Source organism: Ischnura elegans, chromosome 4 (genome assembly GCF_921293095.1).
Source record: "Ischnura elegans chromosome 4, ioIscEleg1.1, whole genome shotgun sequence".
Classification (NCBI taxonomy): Eukaryota; Metazoa; Arthropoda; class Insecta; order Odonata; family Coenagrionidae; genus Ischnura; species Ischnura elegans.
In genome coordinates, this window is record NC_060249.1 from 82,842,115 (window position 1) to 82,856,707 (window position 14,593).

The window sequence follows — 14,593 nt, forward strand, 5'->3', positions numbered from 1 at the left end:
AAAAAATGTTACTAAAAATTGTGGGTCAAAATTGGGGACGCTTTCAATGGAACAGTTGGTACAGAGAGAATGGTAAAATTTAAATGATGACGAGAAAGAAGTGGTGTACACGAGTCATGAACATGTTCAAAAGAATTAATTCCGGCCCCTAAGAAAATTCTGCATCACAGGCAGTCGGAACGACGATAACAAGGCTCTTTTTTGTCACGGCTCCTTATTTTACTTTCCTCCTTTACCTTCCCTGTCACTCTAAAAATTATTCAGGAATTTTCAATAAATACTTCGAAGTTTTAAAAATGACTTTTTACATGATTTTTCCCAAATTTCATACCAAATTTCATCAAACATGCACCACAGAAAGTGCCTGACATTGGAGACCAATAATTATACGATTAATGTGGTATTGGGGTCTCTGAGGGCTCAATGTTCGCCCTTCTCTATATGTTTTCTGTGTTTTCTTGATCTTTTTCAGTACATTAAAATATTTAATACATTTTATTAGATGTTCATCTTAAAATTTATCAACTTCAAATTAAATAAATGATAAGCATACGTAGGAGCAAACCCTATGGTTTCTAGAAATGTTTACATATTTATGTCCTTTACTTCCGCAAGATTTTTCCACCCCATTTATTGATAGTTACAAGGATAGGCAGAATATAGAATAAATGGATTTAGCATGTTTAAAATTTAGTTAATATTCAAGCAATGGATGCAGTAATGCCAAGAGTCACAAAAAACTAGCGTAAATTGTACGCGAAATTGTAGCTTTAAAATTGTTCTCAAATTACGTGATAATCTGCAAATAGAAAGAAGTTATAGATGCGTCAAGAATGATTTTAAAAGATGCGCAAAAGATAATGAGAAGAAATTAGTATTTTTGACGAGTAGACGGAAATTTTAAAAATTAACGCAAGTACCCACAAAACTGTTATTTTATATGCATGGGCAGCGGTGATAACAATGAGTTAATGATAGCGCGTGAAAGAAACCTGTTCTTCTAAGTAAGTGCTTCCGTAAAAGCGACGACCGTTGAGAAAACGCGTAAAAATGGATGTTAAGAATGTTGGTGCGGACCGGGCGCTAGGAAAGTCTCCTGAAGTGGTGGCAGTTGATGCGGGTGAGGAAATCTGGGTGGTGCGGTAAGGATTTCGTCATTCCCTCTCAGCGTTCTCGCACCTTGGCCCCAAATGGATGTGTTAAGACTGCGGATGCAAGCGAGGAAATTTCGTTTGTGTGCTCCGACCCGTGGAAAGCTGTGCGCTTCCTCTGTCCTCATCCTCTCTACTAAAGGCCTCTTCAACTCATTCACCATCAAAAACAGTTTTCGCTTTGCCTTCTTCTTCTGCTGTTCCTTATTCAAGCGCAATTTGGCTCCCGTTCCATTGTTAGTTTGCATATGAAATCACAATCTAATATATATTATTTATTATATTATAAATTAATTAATAATCATTTGATGTGTATGTTAAGGTTCAAAATACACAGTTAAATAGTAGATCCTACGTGGTATGACAGTCAAATCACATGAAATAGATATTTTTCACTTTAAATGATGCATCATAACAATACGTTACGGATGACAATGTGTTTGATAAGGATAAATATTGCATCTCATGCGTCGCTTAATTCCTTCTCCTTTTATGCATAATAGTAGAAATTACATGGGTTAAGTTGCAATAACAGGTGTTTATCGTGAAAATTAATTATAGATAGCTATTGATGACTGATATCATGCTACTTTTACTTGCATATGTATATATAATTCTTGGGAATACATTAGCTTCATTGGATCCATAAATTATTACGTAGCGTAAGACTTAGATTTTCGAGTCAATATTTAGACCAGAAGAACACAGAAGATGTTTCAGTGATCAAAAAATGAGTAAAGATGTATTCCTAAAAAGATTTTCAATAACCGTGATTTTCATCGTCCAATTCATAATTTATCCTCCGAGCAGTGAAACGTATTGAAATTTCTCTGTATATTTCTTCCATAAAGCAGCCAAAATTTTGATAAGTATTTTTTAAAATCCCAGATTAGACTCACGAAGAGATTACGTAATAGCGCCCCTCATTATCACCATTCGTGTCGATCTTTTGAAAGCTATTGGACGTTTATATCTACAAATCGCACGCACTGGGTGGATTCGCAACGTATGAATAACCTTGAACCGCAATGATGTAATACGTGTGGCCTTGGAATTAATACACATTTGTCTCGAGGTTTGATTTAATAAAATTCATTAAATATTTTAGTGCGGTGGAAACTACCACAAAAGCAAGAGGATTAAAGGAGAAAAAGGTTTGATGAAGCGGCAATGATACTTTTTTTATTCATTATAAACGTTCAATCATTCGTACCTGGTTATTTATAATGTTATAACTAGCTGAAGATTATAGCTTTTATCAGGAAACATTTATTTGAAAGAACCCCTAGCTTAGAATTACGTTAGCCATAATAAGAGCCTCTACCAATCTCTGAATAAAATCAAAGCCCAAAATAACCCGCAAACTAAGACTGTATTCCTAAAGAAATCTGAATGCAGCATCAAAAGAAAAATACGGAGATCATCATGGCGAACCATAGAACCGCGCGTGGGGCCACGACCTATATTCTCTGGCAGCAAATATCTATGGGCCTGGCTAAAACTTACCTCAAAATCACATCTCCGAGATGAGCGCACAACTCCCCGCAACTTCTGAAACTTCCCATTTTATACCTCGGCTTTTGCCTCCCTTAAAACACAGCCGTTAGTTATAAGTTCTAGGAAGAGCTTTCAGTCCTAATGGCTAACACGGGACTTAGCCTTTAATGAGGGAGTCACGAAGGAGTAGCCGCGATGGATTAGGAAGCTGAACTCAAAGGATAAGGGATCGCAGATGGGGCACACAGAACAGGCGACCTCGTGTATTTATATATACACACAATATATATAAATAAATAAGGAGAGCGAGATAGAGAGATTTAACAAAATAAGAAAAAATCACAAACACGCGACGCAGAACCAAATAGAATGAGGGAAAAAATGGCCGCGTGGTAGTCCAATGGACTGAAGAGCACCGGTTGGAGAGGACGGAAAGTTTGCAAAAAAGAAAAGAATGAGGAAAAAGTAGGAAGTCACGGCTGCAACTGCAAAAGCGGGAAGCGAATGACGGTGGCGCCTCTGGGTGGGTACACTGTGCAACGGGTAAACTGTCCAAAAAGCGGGACTGAAGGAGGAAGAGGAGGAGGATGTATATAGTGTGGATTTGAGAAGTGGAAGGGACGGTTACGACGACCCCTTTTGCGAGCCCAGGGGAATTTTTTCTTCGCATCACAAGGGGCCAGTGAGCGAGGGAACGACTCCCAGTTTCTATTTTTCCATTGACGAGAGCTGAAGGAGCGGAGACGGCTGCTGTCCAAACTAGGAACTTGTGCGCGCAGTGTGCGCCGGCTAAAAAGTTCAGGGCGACAGAGGAACGGGATATGGCCACAGTGCTCCGATTTGCAGCAAAATAAGTAAACAAATAAATAAAAAACGGAGGGAAAGAAATAAGGGTCGCGATTCGTAATTGGAAGTCGGATGAAAGTTTTTTTTCGCGGCACTGAGAGTCAAAAATAAAACGAGGTATTTCGAAAGAGGAGATACAGTTTTTTTTAATCAAACAAATGCGAGACAAAGAAGAAAAGTCATCCCGATCGTGGATGTTCCCGTGTAGTCAATCCCTCCATTTGTGAGTTTCTTATTAAAGTAGTGATCAGACTCTACCGGGAGTTTTAAATTGGACATCAGGTTATTCTGCGAGTAACAGTAGCCAGAATTAATGCATCTTCAATCCACGGAGGAACGGAGAAGTTAATCGATGTAAAACTGCGTAAATGTCACCATTTCTAATTGCCACATCGATAATACTATAGATGATACTTGTAGTTCTGGGGATAGACTGCACTTCATGCATGAAAAATTGATGAACTCAGTAACGAAAATAGATATTCCATACCTACGACTTATATATGCAACTCGTAGTGACATGTCACTTTAAAATTGGAATACAAATTGCACCAGTTGTTTCTAAGTTAATCAGAGTTGTTCTAAGTTATTGCAAACCAAGAATTAAAATACATTAATCAAACAAGTGAGTGAGAAATCGGTCCAAAATGGGTTCTAACCGTTCAGTAAAATTGCCAGTGAGCGACATATATCTTATTTAACCTTATAACTTCGTTAATAGACTTTTATGCTAATATTTGATTATTTATATTGGTTGAATTGGCCATGCATAGTAATAACAATGGCAAAGGCGAAGCATCTCTACTACCGCCTGAAAACCAAAAAAATGATTTCACGACCTTGAGGTAAAAACTGCAACTCGTTCTCAATTTGGCTTCACTCCATGAGTAATAATTTTTGCTCCGCAATATCCGCGAGCAATTTCAGAGCGGTATTCGCCCTGGTTTCTGCTTTGGGATGTTCATTTAACTTCATTTTTTCAGGAATGGAGATCATATGCACATATTTGGATTAGGAAAAATGTATTTTTAATTTGTTGTTCTCGCATTTAAGTAGATATACACGCTCTTACAACTAGATCGAAGTAAAAACCATAGTTAATTGGTCATCAAAAATTACTAAAAATAGGGCAATAGGATTCGGTTAGCAACGCTTTTTAGGTTTTCTTCGTGTCATTTGCCAGCATCCTGCAGGTTCTGAACGAGTGGAAGGCATTCCGTATTGTAGGGGAGGGATGTGCAAAAGAGGGGAAGGAAAGCGATGGTTCAAAAAAACACAGGAGGAGTAAATGGAACCCCTGCTCTTTCCTTCCCCTCCGGAATTCCTCCCTTACTGGAAGGAGGGACCATTTAAAGGAAGGAGAGCCGACGACATGTCCTTAGGGCTAGCATTCCAGCATTTCAAACTACGCCCGTGGACCTCTTTCTCTCTCTCTCTCTCTGGCTCTTAAAGCGTCTCCTTTGCAGACTATTCCATTCCGGTCCTTTCCCTGGAACAGCATTATCTTCCGCTCGGACTTTTACGATCGTGCAAAAGGGCCAAAGATGCCCCCACCCCTCAAAGAGCCGTCGCCGGTCGTCTTCATTCCATCTTTACACAGCCGTCTCTTAACTCCTCACTCACTCACTCACACACATACACACGATGTTATTTCATCCCCTGCCACACATGCACTGCCCTCTGGACCACACCAACCGAACGCCGCTTCCTCTCTATATATATAGGCCCAGACACAAAACCCACCACACCAAAAACGCCTCACCCTCCAACCTTCATATCGCCCACAATTCCTTCGTCTTTAAGATGATGATGATCTTGCCTCCGGGAGTGGGGGATGGTTAGGGAAAGAAGAGTGTGAGCCGTCGTTTTGATCCTGTGTTCTCTACTGCCTTTCCCTCCTCTCTCTCACTCTTTTAAACCTCTTGGTTGCCCGCCGGCGTCTCTCAACCACTCATCCCGCTTCCTCTCCCCCGCCCCCACTTGCTTTCCCTCCTGGATATCCCCAGCCCCGTCCGAGGGAAAATAGATGAAAAAGTGAGGGAGGACGAGTCAAAGGAAGTTAGTACCAGGGGGGGAACAAGGAGGGATTGGGGGCATTTCACCCCTCCAGTAAATTGTATTAATGGTCTTGGAGGTAAATGAGGGGAGCGTATGAAAAAAAAAATAATAAGTTATTTAATTAAAATACATTGCCGATAGTTAACGATTGGAATGAACAGGTAATCATGGAAGAAGCTGTCTTCTTGAACGAAGTTCCATGAAGATGATAATACTTATTTTCTTATGCCATACAACACCTCTAAGTGGATACATACAAATTAGGTAGTTGATTACTGGTGTGCATCATAAAATATTCCGTTTTTTGTTATTTGAAAAAGCTACCGTTGCTTGCATATTTTTTTCATTCATACATATCTCTATGTTCTCCCATTGGTGCCCTCCTGGACAGCCCTAGTTCCCCCCCCCCCCCCCCTCAGGGAGCAGAAGACGAAAAAGTGTGGGAGTAGCTGTTAAAGAAAGAGACAGTCATAACAGAGGCAAAGGGATTATGGGTAACTTCTCCTCCCCTCTTCTATCCATGATAACCTCGTAGCCCAGAAGGGAAAATCTGCAAAATATTGCAAGGAGAATGTTTTTTTTACTGTGACTTCACGGCAAAGGTTTTCCTTTGAATTTTGTTGTGTTGATTCTGTATCCCTGAAATCCCATGTCTTCAACAAAACCGGTCCAATGGACGACTTTTTTTTGCCTATTATTCCAAAAAATATATATATAAATTGAAATGCACCCGATTACGCTTTGAATGCCAAGGATCCATAATTAAGGTTGTATTTTATTACGATTCGCAACATAATATTTGGTATACCAATCTCAACAAGTTTTCCACTTTTGTGCCAAAATTCACTCCCTCCATCACCGTCTTCCTGGACACCTCCATCGCCATTGCTTAAATAACACTTCATGTACAACACTTCATTTCCCACAGTACTGTTGGAAGGTAGAGATATAAAAATTTAAGAACGGATGAGGGAGGATATGCCAACCGAGAGCAGTCGGGGGAAGAAGTTAGTGTTGGAACAAGGGGAATGAGGGGAGATTTCCCACCCTTCCCCCGGCCGTGGTGTCCGCCTCAAGTCCCTCGGCGGCCCTTCCCCCTCGGGCCCTGTTATGCGGGGGTGAGGGAAAGAGACAGCCGGCAGCAGGGCCCTTAGGAAACACTCCAACGGCGATATCCTCCTTTTCACCCCTCTCCCTCTTTGCCTCAGCGCAGAAGTACCCCAACCCCCTTGACCACCCTTCTTCCCTTCCCCAAAGGAGTAGGAGTCGGGAGAAGGAAAGGCCTCGCGCGCACGCAGGCACTATTTTTCCGAAAAACATGGAAACGCAGACGGTCCAAGTCCCATCCAATGAATCTTCCCTTCTCTTGTCAATACTCCCTGATCAGATAAATCACGACCGTCGTCAATTAAACGCGTAAGACTGGAGAGAGTAAGAATGTCGGAGTGCTGAATCAATGCTCACAATGATTCGTAAAAAAAAACATCAAAACCTTTCTCTTTATGATAATACCATCTCATTTTCTGATTAAATTGTTAATTTGCTATTTTAAATCAATTACAAATAATCATTTCCTTTTATACCAATGAAATATTTTAAAGGCCAATGCATCTCTCAATGCATCTCTCATCTCTAAGTTATTTCTAACAATTGTAACAGGTGTAAAAGACTGATTAAAATACATATTAATGCGTCTATTACAATACGTAACGTGTTATTGGTAAATTATAAAATATCGTGTAAAATAGCCTGTTTTTTATTGATCGGTACAATACTTTTTCTGTGCTAAGTCTATCGTATGAGATCCGTCGACTATAATTTTCCACTTGCTTACTTAAATGAAAAGAAGTTCTAATTAAAAATACCAGTGGTCCAGAGAAAACTACCTCATCACTTTCTGTGACAATACCGGGTAGAAATTCATATTCTTAGAATTCCCAAAACATATCACTGTCTCATGAATAGATAAGTACCATTCCCTCGATATAATAAGTTATCCATAAAAACATTCATACTTACTAGTATAAGTGCGAAGCCGCGATATTTATAAATCTAAAAAAAGAGAAATAATTCTACCTTCATCTCTTGTACCTCCTTTCCTCTTGTCGACACATCCAGATTGGATAAACCACGCTCTTCAGTAATCCAACGTGTTCAGCTGAAGAGAAAAAAAATCACATAAGCCATGAGAAACTCTATTTATTGCTAAACATAAATTAAAATTTAGATACATAATAAGACTCTTTCTAAATGTCTACAAACAGTTATGATTTAACAGCAAATCTCTAAGAAATCTTTCTGTATTTTCCCAGAGGCTATATTATTATTTTATATAGTCTAGCCATAAGAATGAGTTTCGTGCCCCAAAATTTTAAAATGATATAACAAATAGCATTTTCAATTATATTTAAATCAGAGCATATATTTATTGATATAAATGCTTCTCACATTTTAGCGGATTATAAAATAATTTTTCATCTATGTGGTCAGTGAAAATCCGGAAAGTTTGAAAATCACTACTAGTATTATTTTCAGCTGGAAATGCATGAATATATCAGAAGAAACAGAAAAATAATAGATACCCCGACGTAGTGGTCATGAGACTTAGCGATAACTGTTGATTAATGGCTTCAAAATATTTTCTATAATCAGTGCCGGATTTTCAATCTTTGATACGGGTAATAGATATTGTAATACCTTCACTTGAATCTTTTACTATTTTAACCTATTTTTAAGATAAAAGAATGATTTATATTGATTCAGAATGTAAAAGAGACAAAAATTGAAACACTACGGACAGCACATGGACAAACTGATGCAGGCACAGTGCGTAATTTCTTTATTTCCTACTCATACTTGATATTTAAAGAGACACATAAACACGCATAAACTACGTTTATGAATGAAAGCTTGCCTAAACAACAAACATAATATTCAGTGGTCAATGGAAGAGCGCCTATATTTTGTTCTACCGCCTGGTTTCCCACAGTTGAAAGTCAGTAATGTATACGCGCTAATACGTATTTCGTATTCGTATTTCAAGACCCGCTGATTTTGAATCGACCGATAAATGCACTTGTGAGAATTGCCCCCAAGAATGCATGCATAGGAATTAAATATTTTCTCTCCTACGAGCGAACACGTGCTTCGACTTTCAAGTCATTATCGGATCAACCCGTCACTACAGCAGTTTCACTATCTTCCTCGCTCGTTTATTTTCTCTCGGCGGGAACGTGCTCATGGCCTCCGGTAGTTATATACTCATCCTTGTGCAATCATTTCCCCTAAATATATTCTCCCTTACGTAAACCGTTTTAATACTTCCGATGTCACCAACTACACGTAAGTTATTCATGTTCATCATTTTTCCTTCTGGCAGCATTTTTTCATGGAAGCTACATTACTCCAACTTTTGTTAATACTCTTATAGTAATAAGTCTTTAGAGGTTTTCCGTAATTTCGAATTAATATAGAATGCAAAATATTTCAAGAGAATTAAAAACAAATATATTACAGGCTATAAATATATATCGTGAACAATTTATCCTGTTAATTAATGAATGGTAACAAATTAATCTTGGGTGAATGCTTTTGCTAATGACGTGACAGTAAATATTAAGGATGAGGTCCCAATGCCAAATTATAAGGGACACACATGGGAGGTTCCTGGAAAATATAGATGCTGATTAATTATTCTTCCGACACATATACGCAACGGATGGAAACATTCATGGGCTTTATTCATTAGCAGCCCTCCCTACTCATGCTATTCTTTATCCTCCCAATTAACGATTGATTCATGTTTTTGCTTCGGGGATATTTTTATGCGTTTTTTAAATAAAATTGATACTGAGACCACATGGGCTAATTTGAAATGGTGTCATTTATATTAACCATATCCATGCCACAGAATGTAATAGAATGTAAATCAATGGCAACAATTTTGTAGTGTAAACCTCAATTCTAATTTTTCTATTTGAATCTGCAGATCACGAATGAATTCATTCATAGACTTTATATGACCAATATATGTATGAAGAATTCATGCCATTATACAAGTACAATTCTTGTCGCTTATTTGAGAAATGCACGTATCACATGTGGAGTATGTATGAAACTATGCATCGTTTATTCCTCTATCATGCATGGGATATCTAAATATCACAAATAGTTAATATGCGTAACGTGCCATGTCACAGACTTACTATATGCTATTTTTGGAAATGTAAGTCATTTCAGCTACTCAGTATTACTTGATATCATTTTGATTTATGTATCAATAATGATGTAAATATTGTTTGCGTCAATATTTACAACTCTTAACTTGGAATCATATTGATTTATATATAATTAAAAATTTAAATATTGTTTGCGTCAGTTTGTACAATTCTCAATCATTTCCCAGCGATGGGTGGGTTCAAAAATGATATCTCACGTGGCTTTGCTTATCCGAGAGATTCCACACTTCCTCTCTTCCGTCTTGCGGCCTCCCTCTCTTTCCTCCGTTTCGCTCAAAAACCCTCCTGAGACATCAATACTTACGTCTCTGACCTTTCTACATACACCATCAACCACTTCCCTTCAACTTCAGATCCCCACACGCGCGAGCACTTTTCTATTCCCACCTCTCCATTTCGACTCCCGCGCCAGAAGCCCGCATCTTAACGGGCTTTACATAATCCTAAGCAGGGCTGAGGGAGGAGGAAAAATGTATGGGTACGCAGGGAATAAACGGCCGAGGGGGTGAGTTGGGGAGTGAAGAGAGGCATTAGATATAAATCCCTTGATAGGAAGACGAGTTTCCTCCCATTTCGCCACCGTTCGGAAGATTAAGAAGAAGAAGGAGGAGCGATGGAGGAAAAGGGAAATGTAGAGAGGACTTGAAGAGGGGAGAGAAAAGATATAAAGGAGGACATGATTGCTATTTTTTCCGGAACTCTTGCGAGGAAGAACATTCGGAAAAATACCTCTGCGATATCGCGAAGGGGAAATGGATATGACATACCGCCGTGTTATGAGTGCGGTCTAATAAAAGCAAGGAAACAAGATATAATTTTTTGGGAGAAGAAGCAAAAAAGTAACTCTCCAAGTGATATGCGTACCATAAAAATATTGAAGTATATCTCTCCTTTGGTCAATGTTTCTAGAAAGGTCGAAAAATAGGTGAAATGGTGTCTTTATATCTTCATAACAAGTCGTTTTCTTGGGTTAACATTTTACCGCTATACTCGAGGAAATTATTTTAGCTTCTTGATAAAACAAAACACTTTCGAGTGCATTCCTACTTGATGCTATGAAAATTTTGCCTTTTTACGGCCCAACTTTATAATCTATTAAAGATTTTCAAAGATGATTCAAATATAATTCAAGATGTAGTAGAAAAAGGATTATCAATGCACTGTGAAGCTGAAACCTCTCAAAATTGTTATTACCTATCTATATTTCAGCTATATCACATATTATTTTATTCAAATTGATTTTTCCGATGCTTTTAGCACAAACATTTTCATTTATAATGGATAATATGGACTGCAGAGGTTTGCAAAATCATAAAACATCAGCTCTTAATGAATAAATTTCCTATATAAAATGCATTATGCCTAAAATACAATGCAGAATGCAAGTTTCTAGGAAAAACTATAACAGTGATTTTAACATAAAAATCTATTTTTACCAATTTCACGATCAATTTTATTTTGCCTACACGATTTTGTGTTTCTGAAACCATGTAAGATAACTGGAGAAAAATGTCGAGAATAAGAAATGGGTCACAACTATGGATCTAAATGTTCACGCCCCAAAAAAAGAAAATAGCGACGAATTGACGAGCAGATAGGGATAACGCAAAAAAATGGGTACTTCTTAGGGGGGGAAGAGTACCTTTTGATCTTGATCGTGGGTCGCGCTGGGCGTAGATCCTCATAAAACGCAAGTAAACCACGGTGTTCCGCGCGCTCTGCAAGACCAGCGAAATAATAAAAAAAGGGAAGGAAAAAAAATTTTTCGATCCCTTGGGTTTTAGAGATGAGAGTGGAGAGGTGACTGATGGTGACACAGCGGAGAGAAGAGGAAAAAGAGTTGGGGTAGAGGATAGGAGGAAGGGGATGGAAATCAGGAGAGTTCTCTTCCACTGAGGGTCGGGTAAAGGAAGGAGAGAGAGAAGGCCACTTACGGATAGAAACAGAGGAAGATTTATCGCGCCTCCCATTATCCCTCACTTTGTACAGCCAGAGGTCCTTTTAACGGCTCCTGCAGAAAACTCAATGCCCTCCAGAGTTCTCTTCATTCCTTCACTATCCCGCTCGCAGCATCATAAGGGTTCGAATTTCCCACCTACCTACCTACATCCCTCTCCGTCCCCGCAGAACCCATTCTGCTTTAGAGGAAGGCCTACTAAGAAAGACATCCTACTTAATCCAGAGCACAATAGTCCGACAGAGCCTTGGAATCTCTCCTGGAGGGGTCCTTTAAGTTACGATTTATCAATGCGATCGGAAAAGCCGCTGAGTGCCAGGAAGGATTTTGGATAACGAGGTAAAATAATCGGGCTTTCCACACTGGATTCTTTGTTTGCTGAATGCGTCCCGGTTCCTGGTACGTTGAGGTAGGGGTTAAAGATTCCTGTTGTATCATCCCTCGGCTAACATCGGCAAAATAATGCTTCTGGCTTACAAGCAAAATTCATCCTTTCCGCAAACAGCCTCAGAGCTCTGGTTATGTTCAAGCGCGGGTAATTGTAGCATGTACCTACACACAAACTGTAATGATAACGTGAATACTTCCGTTTTATTCTTGATGATTACGCGCATGAATTAAGACGAAAGAGGACACTCTTGTTATATTTAAAAATTTTAAAATTAGCATACGCATAAAACCAATCACGGAATACATAAATGTAAAGGTCCGAGGTGTAGGTCTTACTATAAAAATCTATCAAATGTATTATCTACGTAAAATTTTCTAAGTTTCTCCTAATATCGTTGTGTAAACCATTCGCATCTTTTCTTAGCATTTTCCCTAAAACTTTGCGGGTGAATATAAATTCTTACCATAATAAAAAAGACACACATCGAGGCATGAAGACTTTCAATCAACAGCCAAATCACCCAAAGTTTTGAAATTATATATAAATACGATACCAAATTTTAATTACTCTCTATGCGTAATAAATGCTAATAATGATTACCATTTATGAAAAAAATTTATTCATATATAAGTTTCCCGATGGGAGCAGACTATTAACCGGAAATTTGGAAAGAAATAACGTCCAATTGGATTCGTAACACATATTAAAATAACATTAAGTAGAAAAATATTGTTAAAATTGCAACGTCTACAAAATTTTCCAATGCATCTCCTAAAAATTATAATAATTATTTTCAATCTTTTAATTACATTATATCCCTGCAGCGCAATAAACGCATTCAAAAACCTCCTTCAGGTCAACAATTCTCGTGTATTTGTCAAATTTAACGCATTGCATCTCGAATAGGGATTCGTTCTCAGAAAAACGGACTGCGGAGTTGAAGCGCCTAGGGTCCAAGTTTTCGATATCTTTCTCAATTCCTCCAGTAAACAAAGTGATGGCAAGAAGAGAAGGATGATCATTTCAAAAAGTGTTTGGGACCTTAGGGATCAAAATCCCAAGGCAACGGACTCGGATAAAAGAATCCGAAAGACGGATTTTTAAGATAACCTGCGGGCTACTGGTTTTTCAGGGAAGGATGACTAGAAATCCACTCTGGGTCTTTATTTTTTATAGCTTTTACAATGAGGCTTCTGTGAGGGCTCTTTTCAGTTTTATTCATAAAAAATGACAAGGGAAACTTTAATAATATCGAATGGGTAAATACTTTTCTTCCGCGACGTAATTCTTTGTATCCTCAACCGCCTTTGTAAGATATCAGCATTTTAAGTGCCCAACCCTGAGACTAAAACTTCTTGATATACTTTTCCCAATTAAATTCGAGCAAGCCAGGTGGATTCTTAAAAATATGAATGATTTCAGAAGGAGTTCATGCCGATGAAACCTTAACTCCCTTTAAGAGAAGCTATTTCCAAATATTTTAAAAACATTTCGTTACTAGTGATTATTATAATACACCTTCATTTGCGATTAATTAATTAATTATTAATTAATTGCTCACTAGTGTAACGGAAAAATAGACAGAAATCGATCTCTTTGTATTTCCTTATCCCTTCCAAATTCCTAAATAATCATCTCAAATGCAATAAGTCGATTATAAATGTAAAGCATAATTAAGTAAATTAATAATAATATTAATAAAAATTAATAGATAACCATAATAAGATATGATTTAGAATGGGAAACGGTTCAACTATAATAAAAAATATGGTAGCACCAATTGATAAAAATTGATATAGTCCTTCTTTTATTGCAGCAAAAAAATTAAATGTTAAAAAAAGGGGATCACAATACATAGGAAACATGTACGATATTGTATTGCTAATCAAGCAGAAAAATGTTGTGCTTCACTTAAAATGCTGATTTTCATTCAGCCAATAAATACATTGAGAGTTTGACATGTTGAGGTACCTCGTTTTTTCCAACTTCTCCCGAACATGTGTTAGCTAAGTCATCCAACGCGTTATCAAATGCTTTAATCAAACTATTAAACATGCCATAAAATTTTCTTTGGCCAGCTTCTAAATTTAGGATGCATTCCATCGATTCGGAAATCAGGCTTTTTCATTTCATCTCCAATCGAATAGAATATTTTAAATTGAAACGAAACGAGTCTTGTTGCACTTTAAGAGAAAGCCAATAGGAAACAGAAATTTTTGAACGAAATAAGCATGCAAACTGTAGAAATTAAAACTGCTTCAATAGGTATTCCTAAATTTAAAAATATACTCCAGAGAATTACGTATCACAGATGGTAACGTTTCAGTAATGGATCAATGAGTGGTCCTCACCCTTGGCAAAAGTAGCGGATCCAGGATAGGGAAAAAGGGGGGGCTAAGTAAGGGGCAAACTCCCTGCATAAGCGGGGGTCGGAACAAAAATTAGCGTTCTATCT

The 14,593-nt window shown here is 38.0% G+C and overlaps 1 protein-coding gene across 1 annotated transcript in view; it reads right to left on the reverse strand.

Annotated features, from left to right (window-relative positions):
* The window catches only part of LOC124158176, a 746,399-nt gene that overhangs the window by 625,890 nt on the left and 105,916 nt on the right, over window positions 1–14,593 (reverse strand). The window contains exon 2 of the mRNA XM_046533363.1: window positions 7,629–7,710. The gene's annotated coding sequence lies outside the window, so the exon portion shown is untranslated. The remainder of the gene's footprint in view (window positions 1–7,628; window positions 7,711–14,593) is intronic.